General features: G+C 46.6%; 1 protein-coding gene across 9 annotated transcripts in view; it reads right to left on the reverse strand.

The window, feature by feature from the left end:
* Positions 1-5618, reverse strand: part of CPT1A (carnitine palmitoyltransferase 1A) — a 42483-nt gene extending 36865 nt beyond the window's left edge. For 2 of the 9 annotated variants that reach the window (XM_074585524.1, XM_074585527.1), the window contains exon 1: positions 5479-5601. The gene's annotated coding sequence lies outside the window, so the exon portion shown is untranslated. The other 7 variants (XM_074585523.1, XM_074585526.1, XM_074585520.1 and 4 more) reach the window with 5 other exon arrangements.
* Between the last annotated feature and the right edge of the window lie 382 nt (positions 5619-6000).

Below are 6000 nucleotides of genomic sequence, written 5' to 3' on the forward strand. Positions count from 1 at the left end.
CTTAATGACTCTGTCACTAACAACTGCTTATTCATAGGGGCCTTGCTGTAGACAAGTATCAGGAAGTTGTAAGTCAGCTGCCCATTCATTCATTTAAATTGTGCATCACCAGCTCAACGCTGAGACCAAAACTACAAAAGAGCAACAAAATAGAGACAGGCAGCAGTAATACATGGGAGTCTCCAGACTCAACAGGGTTTCCAAAAGAGGAAAGCACTCAAAGTTAAAATTCATCATATGTTTAGCAGTACTATTAAGGCTGGGATGAAAAAACAACACACCAAACCACAGCAAAATCAACCATATTCCCATACAGAGAATCAGGCACCTGGATTTTTCTCAAGGAGGGCCAATAGGTTCTCCAGTTCACTCATGGAATTTTGTGTTCTGGAATACCAGTGTCTTAAGTACCTGGTCAACTAGTTTCTGTTACCCTTCAACTCCCCTGTGACTTCTCAGCCTGGGAATTTGTAACTATCCTCCTCTCTGTTTCTGAAAAGAAAGAATTTCAGGGACCCTTCCCTTTTCAGGCACGTGTGTGTCTACTGTCCAAGGTAGAAAGAGATCATACATTGTATTAATCATAAACAGTCAACCCGATATTTTAATAAATTAAAACTTAGCACAATCATAAAATTAAATAAGCTTAAATAAGGAAAATATTCCTTATTCCCAAATGAAGAAAATTAAGACAGAAAGAATTAATCCTGAATCAAGTAAACAAGCCCAGAAAACAAAGACAAGTCTACCTCCAGGACTGTATTACTTGACTCTAAGACGTGAAACAATCAAATGGCTTGTTGCTTTTCATATCCTTTTCCTTTACTTAAGAAAACTGCAAGCCTTTAAGACTGTTCTGAATTACGATGGCTGAACACCAAAGATTTCCTGAAGTCCCTTTCTTTGAACATTTATTTTCCTCCTTAAAAGCCAATTTAATCATAAGCTGCTGTACACTTCCCCTCCTTTGCATTCCTCTGCTGTCACGTGTTTGCTAGCAAAGTAGGTAAAAGGGCACAGGCCAGAGGAGCATGCGTTAGACTTACAAAATTGACTTGCCAATGTTAGTAAGGCAGCACCCACATCAATCAGCTAACTAACACTGAAACAATAACTTCTAACTTCAGGCATTTTGGTCAGCAAAATATTTCTGTACAGCATATATTAATTAACCTCATTCCCAACGGAGAGCCATAAACAAGAGCTTTTGATTTTCTCAGCAGTTTGGCCAAGTCTTAAAGGGGAAAAAAAGAGCACAATAATTTCTAAAAGTAATCCGAAATGGCTATTTTCATTCCTTTCAGTGTTCTCTCATAGTATTAATTTATCTTAAAAAACAGACTTGCCCCTTAAAACTTGGTTTCTTTTTTTCTTTGGCTTTAATCAAAGGAAAAGCTGCCCGTTCCTTGCTCTTTTCTGGTTTTACTTCAAACATACTGTAACAGCTGCAGACATTTTTCCTCTTTCCTTCTCACATCTCTGCTTGAGCCAATTGAAACTTATCACAATTTTTTCCTATTGTTATAAACAAGTACTGCTAGGTTGGATGTCATTTTTAAGTCAAGAAAACACACGTAAGGACTAAGCCTTGATGGTCTGAAAAAACTACGCAGCTATGCCTACTATGCATAAAGTCTCCTCAGACTGCTATTTTTGCACTTGGAGGACATTTACACTATGAAGCCTGAGGTTTAACTCACAGACTGCTCACAGACCTTATGATTTCAGGTTGCAGACACTGAACAGGCAACTCTGTATTAGGGCTTGCATGTTCCTACAGCCATGGAAGGAATGAGGGCCTCAGCTCTGGAAAATGTGAAGTTAAAAGAGATCCCATATGCAGGATGCTTCCATTTAGTCAGGCATGCAAGAAGTCACTTGTGGTTGGTAATGGCTCTCTGAAGCACATAACACAATGTCTAAAAGACAGTGGAAAAAAAATTACCACGTGCATCTTAAAAAGCACCAAGCCATGATACAAAAATTAGATGTATTACAGTACACTGCACAAAACAAGGTATTAATTCCTGAAGCAGTTACTTTGGAAATGCTATCGAGCATGTTTCTGTAGATTTCATAAGTTTTATATGGGTAAAATGATAATGCTAAAAAACTAAAGTCACCACCTCTACCTCACAAAAAGCAACTCCTCTGCTTTAAGGGGATACCCATGTCACCTCTTATCTCAGAACTCTGCCATTTGCTTCCCATACATTGCTTGGCTCCTGCAATCCGTTTTTCCCCATTTCCTATTCCTCTTGGAATAGAGAAAACCCTACCATTTCTCCTTGGCAGGAGTCCAAACATCCACTGGAAAGAGACTTATTTTTAAAATGTAGTTTTCACATCTACAGCTCCTTTTCCTGCAAAGGAAGCAAGTTAACAAATGCAGAGGAAAACTGGAGAGAAGTCCTATTCCCATGAGCCAGAACAGCTAAAACCTTGGTGAAAGACTTAATTCTATGACTCTCACTTGCAAGCTACCTCAACAATTTAGATGTCAAAAAATCTGTGATGAAACCCTCAAACTATTTATAGGTTAGCTTTTCTATACAGAGCATACACCTGTCACTAACCAAACTAAGCTCACAAAACAATTCTCTCCAATTCTTCTACTTTGACCACCAAAGGTTGACAGTTTTCATGGGAAAGCAATGACTGCTGCATACACCTTCTCTGAGAACACTGCTATGTACCACCCCACACAGGTTTCGTACTGTTAGAACCTTCAGATAGACATCTTTGGCACCCAAACCAGAGTCTGTTCATAGATGGTGGGCAGACTACATGTCCCTGTGCTAGGAGCTAGAACATGCTGCATCTTGAAGCATGATGACAGTTCTGAATTTAGAAGTACCTGGAAGCCCTCATAACTCCATGCAGATGCAAGGTACCACCAGCAAAGCAACGAGAAGCATCTTATCATGTAGGTGCTGTCTTCTGATTCCTGCCAAGCTCCTACTAGCAAGCTTAAAAGTAAAAAAAAAAAAAAAACACCCAACAAACCAACCAGAAAAACTGATCTTGAAGAATTATTCGCTCCTTTGTTAAAATAAACTTACAACTTCAAAATTTATCTTAGCACTCAAGTTTCAAATAGGAATAGAGAGGGGTGAGGAGAAAAGAGTGATACTAAATCATTTACAATTACATTGTTTAAGGAATGTTTAAGCCACGACTGAGGTGGCTTGGAAAGAGACAGAAGCCTCTCCTCCAACACGACAATTTCAAGTTCTCATCTCTGGTTACTGCTAGCCATTGGCTCCAACCCTTCCCACCCTCACCTACAGCCGGCAGCTGCGCTCCCTTGGGATTACGAATGTCTTCAAGGACTTCTCACGTGTGGAAAGTGAACAAATGCCGTGGTTCACGCCAAGGTGGAGAACTGGATACGCGTATTTGAGCGGATACAGCAGCGCCGGGACCTTCCCCGCCCCGAGGCGCCCCGCCCCTCACCGGCATCGCTCACGTGACCTCTCCCGAGAAGTGGGTGAAAGGTCACGCCGCCGCAGCGCCATCAATGGCCAGGCCCGGGTGGGGGGGAAGGGGAAAAGGGGGGGGAAGGAGGCGGCGCCCCCGCCCCGGGCTGCCGGTACCCCCCAACCACCGCAGGTTTTTCTTGGGGGGGGAGCCGTGAAAGCGCTGCCGACCCCATACACCAGTTTCCATTGCTCGCGGTCCTTCTCTTTGAAGGCAGCAAAGTGCATCTCAAAGCGAGGAGAAAAAGGAAAAGAAAAAAAAAAGAAGGGGGTGCGCTTAGCTCGTGCAACTGAACAGTTTCTGTTCTCGTTCTCAGTGCTAAAAAGCCTCAGTTGTTTGACATTACAGTTTTCTTTAACCAAGGGCAATGTTTTCTTCCTAGAAGAGGCTCTTGAATCAAATCAAAATTTTAAAGAGCCCTCAGACCAACTTAACTTTCAAACCAAATCACAGCTATGACAGAGCCCGATACTTGTGTCATCGTGTAAATTTACATTTCCTAAACTAATAGATATCTACATCATACTTACCTACAATATCACCTGTACTACTATAAACTGATAATTATTAATTTATATCACTAGACCAATATGCTCACACCAGGACAAGAATCTACTACTTACTACCGAAGACTACAGTAATTTTTTTATACACCATCTGTTCACAATGGTCAGAACACACATAGAAGAGCTTGTAGATCTAGAAATTGAACAGGTCAGACACTTAGAAAAACATAACTGTTTAAGGAAAGGCAAACGAAGGCATTAGATCTTCCCCCATTCTCAGTGCTACACTCCTACAAAGGTGGTAAGGAAGCAACTTGTTTTCTGTACAGTAATCTCCTCTAGACTGCAGAGTTTCAATACAATCGTCCTCCAAGTGCTGACAAATTGCCAGATAAGAAGAATGAGATGTTTGTCTCGATCCCACTTTGCACTTTTCCCTCCCCAGAAAAGGTGCTTCCTGTTACAGTTCCATCAACACTATATAGATCTGTTATAAATAAAGTCACGGTTTAGGTTGATTTTTCTATTTAAACCAGAAAACATATGCAAAGTAAGAAAGTTGTGTGAAAACAAGGCAAGAAAATGGAGCTCCGAGATGCTGCAGAGATCTTAATCTACCTTTTGCAACAAGCCTAATTAGCATTCTCATGCAGTAAACCTGCCACGCCGTGAACAAAGTGTAACATTTTCAGTCCCTGTGTATCTCAAGAGCAGTTTGCAGCGACTGCGTTTTTTATAGGTTTCGCAGCCTGCAATCCCATGAGCATACCGGCTAGTCTTTCTCTCTCACACACATACGCACAATATTAAGTATTTATTTAGTTTACGCACATTTGAACACCCACCACTGACACCAAGCCGCCTGTGCGCTTCTTTCTACAGGGCTGAAACTCGCCCTGGCGATGGGTCAAAGCAGACGGTCGCCCGTGTCCTCTTCGTTAACGCGGGGCACATTTAGTGACCCCCCCCGTATAACACCGCTCCCCCTCCATCCACCCCCTCCCCATCTGCGGCAGTAACGCACTCTCAACCCTCAAGACACAGGGAAGCGCACGCAGGATGCCAAGGGCACCTTGCCTCTCCAGGCCTCTCCCGCCCCCGCCCGGGCGGACCCGGCCCCGCTCCCACCGCCCTCCCCTCCCCACCACACCGCACAACTTCATGCTCGCCCTAATGGCAATAATAATTAAGCCAAAACCAGACCAACCGAGCCCGTCCGCTTTAACCCCAGTCCCGTCCGTCCGTCCTCCCTCAGCCGCATCGCGGGCGGCTGTGCGCTGCGGGAGCGTTCCGGCCGGTGGGGAGCGGAGCGGCGGCCCGCAGTGAATCAGCCGGACACAGAGGAACGCGGCCCGTCGCTGCCCCCTACCCCCTTCCCCTGGGACCGCCAGAGCTAAACAGAGCCGCGCCGGGAAAGCCGGTAATCGAGGACCTGCGCCCCACATCTGCCTGGGGTCCGCTGCCGGCGACCGGGCCCCCCCCTCCCGCTCACCTGCTGAGAGAACGGCGGTTACCGGGGCTCAGGCGGGGCCAGCCGGGCTGAGGCGAGCGGCGGCACAAGCGAGGAGGGAGTAAAGCAGCTGCCGCTCCCTCACGCACCCTGCGGGAGCCGGGCTTGCCGCCGGCTCGCCCATTGGCTGCCGCCGGCAGGGGGGCGGGACCGGGTTGGGGCAGGGGAGGGGGTGTAGGGCGCGGCCCGTGTGAGCGGAGCGGAGGCGGGAAGGGAGGTGGGCACCGATAGGCGGGGCGGGGGTAGGGGCGGAGACAGGGGCGGGGCGGGCTCTGTGATTGGCGCGGAGCCCGGGGCGGGGCCAAAGGGAGGCCCAGTGGCACCTGAGGGGAAGTTGTGGGGGGAGGTTGAGGTGTTGGAGGTCGGCTGCTGGAGTCGCCGCCAGACACGGTCTTCCGTGATCTTACAGCCGTCTCGGGGAACAAAGTTTCAGGGATTGCGAGGAGAGGCCCTGGGGGTGTAAATGTGTAGGGGAAAAGGCACATCTTGGGGAAGTGCTGTGTG

The sequence above is a fragment of the Larus michahellis genome, chromosome 4 (genome assembly GCF_964199755.1).
Source record: "Larus michahellis chromosome 4, bLarMic1.1, whole genome shotgun sequence".
NCBI lineage: Eukaryota > Metazoa > Chordata > Aves > Charadriiformes > Laridae > Larus > Larus michahellis.